Consider the following 12,051-nt stretch of genomic DNA (forward strand, 5'->3'; position numbering starts at 1 on the left):
CAAACATGCTTTGATCGAGGATTCAGCTCCACATTCAATTTTAGGATTGATTGGTGAACAAAGAGTGTTTCAGTCTGACCTTATTAAAACGTGGGACCCTGTATCTCCGGTTTGATGGTAATAGTTCATACTGTGTTCAGAGCGTGGCCAGGGTCAGAAGCGATGCAGTTAGCCAGTCTTAACATGCTTTTGTTGTAGGCCGATTCATAGAGTTTTTGCATGGCCAGAACGAATAGATAAAGTATTAGTAGTTTGAAGTTTTCAGAGATTAAGTTACCTGTCAGAACATGCACGCCCTAAACTGCTCCGATGTTTGAATGTCATTCTGCGATTGAGATGAATTTACTTTTAATTGAAAGAAATGAAAATCTCTTTTTAAATGTGTCTCTTCTTTAAAAACCTTGAAATGTGATCGAGATGAAGTTCAGTGTAAAACAGATGCTGTCTTGTCACATAAACACTTTTAAGTGATTAAAGAGACGTGTTAAACTGTCGTTAAACATCCTGTTTCGAAGGATTATGGGATTTAAAAAAAATAAATCAAATTAATTTTCTTTTCATTTGAGAGATATTAGTGTGATTATTACTTTTGCCCGCTGTCATAGAAACAAAGAAGACTGACTCTCACGCATGGAGTTGTCCTTTCCAGCCGCTCTCTCTGGGCCCTGGACTGTCCTTGCCTCTGTGAAACCTCCTCAAGCGTGCCACGGGAAGGGAACAGCAATTAATTTGACTGACATCATTCAGAGTGATGGCCGAGATGGTGACAAGACAGGGTGTGTGCGCATGTGCGTGTGTGTGTGTTTGTGGGTTGAAGCGGTAGTATCACCTGCTCCACTGCTCCAACCCAGAGACCCTGCAATGTTATGCCCACTGCTGTGCAAACACGCAGAACACCATTCCCCTTTTTGCTTTGCTTTTTCGTTCCAGTGGAGCTTTTCGAGATTCTCAAAGCGATTCTGTCTTCTCAGATTGGCATGTTGGAGAAGTGATGTTTGGACGTGGCAACTTTAGATGATGCTAATGACTGGCCCCGGGGAAATGATTTACTGAGACAGGAAGAGAGGAAGAAATGGGCAAAGAGGGAGATAGTCTTATGTAAGTATCAAGCAATGGCAACCTAAAAGACTGTCACGTCTAAAATGAAGAATCTCGTGTGGTCACATGTCGTCTGTGTGTGTCGAGGAAAAGCACACCTGGCCATGTGAGGGTGTACTTTAAATGCAGTTAATCGTTTCCTTGTCACCCTCTCTCTTCAAATGGCATCCTGGGGAATTAAAATGCAATTAAACCGTTTGCAATAATCTGTATTAATCTGCATTAAATATGTATTATTCACAGCTGGCAGAGCTATCATAATTGCGCTACAGTCAGATGCATTTTTAATTTTTAATTCCTCACACGACACCGAGATAAGCATAACTGAGTGTGAGCGTGTTGGTGCTTCAGTGCAACAACATGCTGACAGACATGGATGCACTGTGCATGTTTGCTGCTGCTCTGTGTGTCAGCGTTGGCTTTCCCTCAGTGGGGTAAACAGATGCTCTGTATTCATTTTCAGAGAACAAGTGGGGAGATCAAAGAGACAGGCACCCATCAGGTCACTTCTGCAACACCACTTTCTCTTCCAGGGGGAAATCTGATCATTTCAGGGTTGAGGAGAAGCTGCCTTGTAAACTTCAGAATAAATAAAAAAAAATATGTTAACACATGATCTCGGCAGGAGATTGTTTAAAAATAGATATACATCTTCTGACCTTTAATGTTCAGCAACCCCATTCCTCTTCATAGTTGACTCTCGCTCTTCATTTCTTTTTCTTATCATACCCCCTCTGCTCTCACTCTGTTTACTGTTTATGCTGCGGGCCTCTGGCAGTGCTGTGTTGCCATTCGTCACTCTCAACGGGCTCCAGTGGAAAGGACAGGCCCTCTGACCCCACCACTGGGAGAGAAGCGAGGGAATGAAGGGAAGGGCAGAATCACAGAGACACAGAATTATTACAGAAGAAGAGAGGGGACGCCCAGCCTTTAACAAAGCAGATGAAAAGAAAAGCAAAATACAGTGTGACTTTGTGAGGCAGTGTGTCCCACACACACCAAGGTTTATACAGGATACAGAAGCTTTAGGGCGCTGCCTTCAGTGCCTTTTGAGCGCTTCTATGCGAGTGTTCTGTAACCTTAACAACTGGATCTAGCCTACGGCGCAACCGTTATCGTCTACCCGATCGCTTTCCACCGATAACAGTTGGCTGGTAAAATGGCGAATAAAGCGCTGATATTTGCTTTGGCGTTTGAGGAGGAGCATGCCCCTCAACAACCAATGTGCCGTTTATGGGTGAGTCATAAACCCTTTTCACACATACAGAAATCTCCTGAAAAATACCGGAGATTTGGCTACCCGGAGGTTCTTTAGGCTATGTGTGAACGCAAACAGACGCATTTTTCGCGCAGAGTTTACCCGGAGTTTCTCCTCCAGACCCCTAGTATTTTTACCGCAGAATATCTGAGTGAGCTGATGTGAGAACACGGCTGCATATACTCTGGAGATTTCCATTTCAGCCAATGAAAAGAGAATGACGTTTATACAGTGACCGGCTAAAGTGTCTGCACGCGACCTCTACGATCTCTGTGCATGTAATTAACCGGCTGCATTATGTTTTCTGTTTGTCAGTATGTTGTTCTCCTCTGTTTTGTGGATGTTGTCATTCCATTGGATTACACATAGCAGTGATATAAAGACAAATATTCTCATAATAACATCGTGTAGCGGACTCTGTTGCTCCGGCCGCTACTTCCGCGTTGTTTTTTTACTTCACGTCTTACGCCGGGAATCCCCCGCGCCCCCTCCCCTCTGACAGGGAAAGTCCCCCGCTGTGAGGAGCATATGTCAACGGCCAGTTCGGGAGAATCTCCGGAGCGGTCCTCCTGTAAATATCTAGATATTATCCGGAGTGCATATGTGAAAACGGCTTTAGGGGGCATTCCGCAACCCGATCCAGGAGCTCCGCTGTACTTACCAGAAAGACCCAAAGATCTCCTCTGGACTCCTTTATATGAATTTTGCTGTATCGTTTGTGACTCATGTCATATAACTCGGTGTTGTGTGAAACGACAATTACAAGCTCTTCAATCGGTAGCCTACTTTCACGTTATCCATCTTGGTGGGTGTCTTTTTGGTAACTAGGGGAGGTACACGCGCACCTAATCGACTCGTCAAAAAGGCGCTTCATGTCACACAGCGCTTCTCTGAAAAGGGCATCAGACGCAGCGCTTTTTAAAAAAGGTGTCATCCTCTTTTTCCATCGGGTTTTGAGTAAAAGAGGTGCTGGCAGTTGATCAGTTGTATTTTTCACTTCAGCATTTTCTTTATTATCTGTACGAGATCGCTAATCGCCAAAGTGGAAAAATGTCCACTCGTTCTCTAACCCTGGCTCAATGTGGCAGCAGTAAGCAAATGATGCAGGTAATCTGAGAGAGAGGGAGAGAGAGAGAGAGAGAGAGAGAGAAATGTCTTCCATCTCTAAATGCATCGATTTTCTCATTCTAGATATGAACACATCGACCACTTTACCTTTGCTGTTCCACTCAGGGGGGGATGCTCAAGTGTTGAATCATGTCATGCTGCTGTGTTTCAGGTAACAAGTCTATGTTTAGACAAAAGCTAACATCAGCATTTAACCACCTAGCTAACATTATCGTTGTATCGGTGCATATTCGTGTAGCTAAAGACAAAATGTGAGCTAACCCATGCTAACATGAGCTACAAATTGGTTCAATGCTAACATCCGCTGTTTTAACTTATGTCGGTAAATGATAGTTATCAAACATGTTGTTTTACTTTGAAATGTGGCCCAATGTCGTGTTTTTCACTCTCCATTTCTTCTCAGCTTCTGTTAAAGTGAGCAATGAAACATTTTGTCGCGGACACATGCAGTTAAATGAGTTGCAAACTTGGAAAACAGCAGTATGACATCAGCACAAAAGCTGATGTGACATCAGAGGAGAATGGCTGCCATCTGAATACTGTGAGTTGGGACCATGGATGGATTTAGAAGAGGATACAGTATTGGAGGCGGAGCCCAATTCATTCATATAAGTAGCTGGATCTTCAACACAGAGCATGTGCACATGGAGTCCCATTCCTGTGGCGCTCATCAGCGTTCATTATGTCGACTAAATATCTCTGAATTCGACTTTAATTTCATTTTACAACTTTTAGGACCTAATGATTTTAAAAAAGGGATATTTAAGTGTTTGAACATGGTGAATAGACTTGAGCTTGTACCGCGCTTTTCAGACTACTCAATTCAATTTTCAATTCAATTTATTTGTATAGCGTCAACTCATAACAAGTGTTATCTCAAGACACTTTACAAAAAGCAGGTAAAAGACCTTACTCTTTGTCTGTTAACATTTCAAAAGAGCAGGTAAAAAGACCTTACTCATTGTTATGTTACAAAAAGCAGGTAAAAGACCTTACTTATTGTTATGTTACAAAAAGCAGGTAAAAGACCTTACTTATTGTTATGTTACAAAAAGCAGGTAAAAGACCTTACTTATTGTTATGTTACAAAAAGCAGGTAAAAGACCTTACTCATTGCTATGTTACAAAGACCCGGCCCATCCGTCATGAGCACTTTAGCAAAGCAGCAAAAGTTACAGTGGTAAGAAGAAACTGCCTTATTAAAAGTTCTGGCAGGCCGTCAACCAACGATCTTGAGGAGCCTAAGAGAGCTCAAGAGCTCTCAGGAAAGTAGGTGGTTAGTGACTGAGATTTACAGATAGATACATGCAGTAGTATGGTGTACTGTATATGCACAGAGAGAGAGAGAGAGAGAGAGAGAGAGAGAGAGAGAGAGAGAGAGAGAGAGAGAGAGAGAGAGGAGCTCAAGGTGCCAGTTCCCCCGGTAGTCTAAGCCTATAGCAGCATAACTAAGAGCTGGTCTACACCAGCACTAACTATAAGATTTATCAAAAAGGAAAGTTTTTAAGTCTATTCTTAAAAATACAGACTGTGTCTGCCTCCTGGACCCCGGCTGGAAGGAGGTTCCAGAGGAGAGGAGCCCGATAACTGAAGGCTTTACCCCCCATAGTACACTTAGAGACTGTAGGTACCACCAGCAGGCCTGCACTCCGGGACCGCAATGCTCTCGAGGGACAATACGGCACTAGTAGCTCCTTCAGGTAGGATGGTGCCTGGTCATTTAGAGCTTTGTAGGTGAGAAGAAGGATCTTGAATTCTATTCTAGACTGTATAGGGAGCCAGTGCAGAGAAGCCAGGACAGGAGTGATGTGGTCCCATTTCCTGGTTCTGGTCAGTACACGAGCTGCAGCGTTCTGGACTAGTTGAAGAGTCTTTAGAGACTTGCCAGAGCACCCTGACAAAAGAGAGTTACAATAATCCAGTCTGGAGGTAACAAATGCATGAACTAGTTTTTCTGCATCATTTTGCGACAGGATATTCCTAATCTTGGATATATTACCAAGGTGAAAATAGGCTGTTCTTGAAACTTGCCTGATGTGAGAGCTCAAAGACATATCTTGATCAAATAGAACTCCTAGATTCCTAACAGTGGTGCTAGATGTCAGGCTGATGTCACTAAAGACAGTCAAATCACTAGAAAAAGTCTCTCTGAGATTCTTAGGGCCTAGCACAATAACTTCAGTCTTGTCTGAGTTAAAAGCGCTTTTACACTGCAGGTCACACCTACACATTCACACACTGATGGACAAGGCTGCTATGTAGTGAGACCATCAGAAGTAACTAGAAGTACATACGGTGCCAACGAAGCAGCGGGAGCGATTCGGTGTTAGGTGTCTTGCCCAAGGACACATCGGACATGTTGCTCCAGGAGCTGGGGATCGAACCCTGGAACCACAGCCACACCTGTTTCTATTAGGACGTTGATGTACCTCAAAAAAATGTATCCACTGATGTAAAGACGTCCTTTTCTCTAAGTGTAAGCTTATGGGGAAAAGTCTTTTTGGGCCTGATGGCATCATGTGATACTGCAATACCAGGGTTAACCACTATGTTAAATAGGCTTCAACGGTCGGCGCACTTCAAACCACCACAGAAGCTTCACTGTATCTCAGCATTAACCCTTTTGAGCCTCTGACACTCTGACTGAAGAACACCACTCTCAAAAATACATATTGTCCAAACGAGCTCCGTTTTCATTTTGAAAACGATATGTTTTGTCCATAGTTAGGCGCTAAGCTGACATGGCTGACAGGTGGGCGCGATGTAGCAGTTTGTCAAGAGGCTTAAAATCTGCTTCAGCTCCAGCTCCTCAGCCTGTCTTTAGATTGACTGAAAGTTAGGTGGATGCAGCATTTCCAACATGGTAGCTGCTGCCGATGAGCCTCTAGAACCCCCTGCAGGAAAAGACGGGTGACGTCACTCAGGCTTCATTAATATTTACAGTTTATGGGCACAAAGCACAGACTGACATACCAATCAAAAATGTCACATAGGTGTCCACCAGTGTTGAGCTCATATGAGCATGAATACCATATGATTCATGTCTTAATTTTTCATAATTAATCAAACCACCCAGTGACCCTGTTTTCTGTATGGATGCATCGTCATTCATTATGTTGCTTCGCCTCTTTAATCAGCTTCTTTCTTTAATTTGTCATGCATCTGTAAGTGGCAGGAAGTGAGAGCGAGTGAGAGCGAGAAATGTTGCTGCTGCACACACGCAATAGGAGCTCATTACACCCTCTTTCATGTATAAAAAAAGCCACTGGTGCATGCTTTGTATTTTTTATTTTGGCTATATTTGTAGGTTTTAAATCCCCTTACTGACCTCTGTGCACTTCCATTGATGCAAAAAATAATGTGAACTAAAGAGGATATATTCCCTCCGGTCCTGATGTGGTTTTCAGTGTCACGCTGTGTCATGGAGCGACCTCTGCTGGAGACGAGCCAAACAAGGATGAGTTGATCTGTCCCTTTGCTAAATTTAAACGATCAAATCCTGCAGAGAAGTTAAGTCAGATTTGATATGTTGGCCTCATAACTGCTCATGTCAGACTGTCACTGAGATGGGGTAGTGAACATGACGGGAGCATGTAAAATATGTTGCTTAGACAAGTAAAATTCTGCAAAAGAGGCTGGCTGATGAATACTGTGTAACAAGAAAGGTGATGTTCTAATCCAGCCATATTTAGCAGTAGAGAGGTGTCTTCTGGGAGAGACGGCTCTGAGTGCAGAGCAGGCTAATGTTGCCACTGTTAATACTTTCGCTGGTAGGATGCCCCATGGGTGATGTGACGTTGCATATGCTAATCAGCGAGCTTGTGGGGGAGCGCAGATGTGTCTTATCTATTTAAGAGGACAACATCAGCAGCAGGATCTGACAGAGACGGAGTGATCACTGACAAACATATCAGGAAACTGACAGAGAGTTGTCCTCTTCACCTGGGCTGCTGACCACGAGTTAACCACAGCTGATGCTAAACCATGCTTGCCACACCATCATAATCAAGCATCCAGACTTTTTTTTTTTATCCTGAATTTTAGATGCAATAGTTTTTTGTTCTGTGTGCAAGCCTAAACACCTTTAAACAAGGGGTGCTTTTGAATAAACATTACAAAGCATGTGTCATCTGATGCCTCTCTGCTTGAAAACACTTAATAAGAGAGATAAAGTAATGTGTTACTCTGCACCCTTTCCATTTTCAGTCACACCCACACGAGGTGGTGATTCATGCAATATTACTTTTAAGTTTTCTTTCAGGGTTTAAAGTTACTCTTATTATAATAATAATAATAATAATATACTCTCATGTGTGACAGTTTGAAAAAGTCTTGTTGGTTAGCTGTCTGTTTGGGTACCAATCAAAACTCTTCCTTTTATAAAACTGGACTTCCTTTAAAGAACTCTAGAGCACATTTGGCTATACATATTTTGTCTTTTTATTTGAGTATGTAGGGTGTACGTATAGACACTGCTCTCTCATAATGCATTGCACAAAAAGACATCAAGAGCATTCATTCAAGCCCATTCTTTCTCTAATTGTTTAACTGGATCAAACATCAGGCTAACAGGGTTTTTTTTTTGCTCATGAGGTTCTGTGCAGAGTAAGAAAAGAATATCAATATTAAAATCAATGATTTTCGTTTAATATAAACGACTGATGATGAGGATACATCTGACAGAAAAAAAACACATACTGGGCACAGCAGTGTAAACACAAAGTACAAGTATAGCCAGTGAGAATATAAAAGCCAGGCATATTTTTTTAGGTTGTGTTCAGTGCATCTGAAAGGGGGATTAACAGAGCAGGAGAGAAGTAGACCACTCAGCTTCAGACAACCCACTCAAGTGATGGCACAGTGACAGGCTAAACAAACATCCTGTGCAGACGGACAGAAAAGCAGCAGGAAGGAGAGGGGAGGGACATGAAGACGGCTTGAGATGTTTTAAAAGAAACTGTGAGCAGACTCTGAGACAGGCTGCACCATAAAATAATTTATTTCAAGCAGTCTGGCCCTCTCTGTCATTGAAGGATCAAAAACATTAAATGACAATTGTGTTGTTCATTATTTACACTAGTTTTGTACAAGAGCCACGAGATGAATTTAGCTGGAGGAGAGCTACATGCATGCAAAATGTCCAGTGATCTTTTACACCCCTGTGGTGTCCTGTAGGTCAGAGAGAAGTCAATTCATCAGTCCTTTTTTTTGTGACATATCACAGCAAAAGGACACTCTACATATAGAGCAGATCGAGACTGTATTACATTAGAGAGACCCAGCATTAATCCAGTGTGAGCAGGAAGTCTGAAACAGTGGTGAGGAAAAACTTTGAACAGAAGCAGAATCAGACAGAAAAAATGAGGTATGTTAAAAAACAGACAAAACAGAGCTGTGGTTTACAACAATAGAAGCAACAATACACCTATAATAACTAACAACAGAAAAGATTAAACAGTTGTGACTGGTCGTAATAAATAAGTTAATTGTAAATGGTCTTATAGCACGTTTCTCGTCTTCTGACTCAGACGACTTTACGGTTGAAAGATGGCCGACTCAACCAACTGAGTCACAGTAATATCTGAAACAGTTTAGATCAAGTCTACAATTAGCCATAAAGAACTATAAAAATGATAATTTAAGCACTTTGGTCAGCTGAGGTTGTTTTAAATGTGCTATATAAATAAACTTTGGGACATGAAAACAGAGAGAACAAAGAGGAGACAGGAGCTTGATATCATACTGGTAGAAAAAGCACGTTACACAAACATGAGCACATTCTTTCCTTTTTTAAATAATCCTTTTAGAGGTGCAAAAACAAACTACTTTGCTGCCTTTCAAAGTGGTTGAAATTGTCACTGCACTTCTAGCACTCAGCAGTTTAACAAAGTTGACTTTTTCTTTGAAAGCAAAATGTTCCCGTTCTTCAGAAGTTACACTTTCAGCAAAGCGTCAACTTCAGAGCTCCAGATTGCTTCTCTTTTGCCATGCGTGAAACTGTGAGACGCAGTGTTTTTGTACTTTTCAGTTTGCTGACCAAGAGAGTCATATTCTCTGTGAAGAAAAAAATATATATAGACAGGTTTGGTTAATGATGTATTCAATAAAAAAAAAAACGGTCTGCTCTTTAGAGGGGCGCAACATAAAGTGCTACCATGCAGATGACGTGAGTAGAGAGCTTCTTTCACACATTCTTTTTACCCTATCTTCAAATGCTTTTAACTCTTTAAGAATCGAGTCATTTGATACAAAGCTTTTCAAAAACAGTTAAGCCAAAGTGACTTTTTGTCTGTCTTAAAATGTAGGCTGAATTTAAAGTCATTCCAGCAGTTATAATGAGGAACAATGTGAATACAAACCAACAAAAGAGGTCAGTAAGGATACAAAAAGCCTCACTAAGGTAGTCCAGGATTAGAAATCCCTCAACATTTATTAAAGCAGCTGGACCTCCTGTGGCAGTGCGTTTGTGCTGGTTTTAGGATTCTATAGGAGGGAGGCAGACAGCAGACACAGTTTGGTCTATTTTAGGAAGAGACTTGTCAGACAGGAGCACAGCAGGAGCCTCTTCTGCCCTCTGGAAAGTTCAGATGGGACCACACGAGCACAAGCAGATGCTTATGTGCTCAAGGGAACACACACACACACACAGACACACACACACACACACACACACACACACACACACACACACACACACACACACACACACACACACACACACACACACACACACACACACACACACACACACACACACACACACACACACACACACACACACACACACACAAAGGACACAGCTGGGAGACTGAGGGTACATGGGATTTGAATCCTTTCTTTGGCCACAGTTGGAAAACAAAAAAAACATTCTCCACATGTGTATGTAGCTCAGTCCTCTGTTATCTAGCAGCTGCATTTCAGAAAATAAATCAATAAAGCAAAGGGTTAAAAAAAAAAAAAAAAAGCCCTTGCAGTTCTCCAGCTGACCAAACGCTGCTGTAACCTGTGTAACCTGCTGTAAGCCACTTTAGGGCTTACTGTGCATGTAACAATGTAATATGACTCCCAAAGGAAAAAAATCTCTCTTTCCTGCTTCTCTTTCACGCTGAGGTCAAAGGTCGGGGTCTTTTGGAGAACAGCCTCCCTGCACTCAGTGTTCAGCGGGCTGCTCAAGTACACCACAATGGGGTCGATGCTTGGGGGCTTGAACTCACACCACTCTGATGTCATATTAATTTGTGTATGACAGATGCTAACTCACAATGAGCATGCTAACATGTTAATCATCAGATTAGGAAAAGCACTGTTTACAATCTTATGTTCATCACAGGTTTAATAGCACAAAACATAAAGCTTAGTTAAGGCTGTTAGCAATGTGATCACCTTAACAGGTAAGCCAGTCGGCCCTTTCCCAAGTTCTCAAAAACAATGCTTTTATTTAGACACCAAGGTTTCCCTAAGAGTCAGCATAAGATGCACAAGTTTGCAATAACTGCATTGTTAAGCAATCTGCACCAATATCTGATGATAGTTTATCTTGTGGATCATATAAAAACTTCAAGTCTGCTATGGGGTGGACCTCAGGGGGGATTGATGGTCGAAAACAAGAAAGTACCTTCACGCAGTAGACCTTGTACCTACTCACATGTGAACCAAAAAAACCGAGCATAAGGGGTTTGGAAATAAATCTTCTTTGTGAATATAAACGTTTTGCTGACTTTTAAGTCCACATGTGTCAGAGTTTCCACCACAGTTTGCAGATGTCAAGTTAAAGGACGCCTAGTTTATGTGGTTAGTGCACGTACATGTATGGAGGCTGGTCCTCCACGTGGCCGGCCTGGGTTCGAGTCTGACCTGTGGCTCCTTCCCTGCATGTCATTCCCCACTCTCTCTCTCTCTCCCCCCTTGATTTATAACCTCTGTCCTATCTCTACAATAAAGGCACAAAAAGCCCTAAAATAAATATATACAAATCAATGAAAAAATTACGCAAGCAACAAACAGATGCCAAGGTATTATTAGAATTCAAGTAAACAAAAAAGGAAGGTTTGTCATCCTGTTACCCGCAATTCACACTTAAAATAGATTTTCTCATAATCGGATATAGAAAACCTAAATATTAGATGAGTGACTTTTGAGCCCAAATGGGAATTAGTATCAGTTTATAATATTTCTAATGTGTGCCCCTTTGTTTTTCTAATGAGGTTTTCTGTTCATTCTGACCACCTGAGCATGGTTATATCCATCCACAGAGTCAAGGTTCATTTTCCAAGGAAACCCAAAATATCCCTATGTTAGCCACAATATCTGTAATCAGTGATTTAATACCTTCTGTTATTGTGTTTGGTCTTAGATGTCCCACCCTGGTCGGGCTTAGCACATAATGTAAGCTTAATACTAATGAGTAAATATTCAGAGAAGTTACACTGAGCCAGTTTCAAAGTCACAAAGACAGAGATGATTACTCTTTAAGCTGCATCACAAACAGACTTTACAACAGAACTATAAGCAAATCAATGTTGAGGAGATAAGCTCAGCATCAGTGAAACAGCTTTATTAAAATCATC

Source organism: Labrus bergylta, chromosome 9, assembly GCF_963930695.1.
Source record: "Labrus bergylta chromosome 9, fLabBer1.1, whole genome shotgun sequence".
Lineage (NCBI taxonomy): Eukaryota > Metazoa > Chordata > Actinopteri > Labriformes > Labridae > Labrus > Labrus bergylta.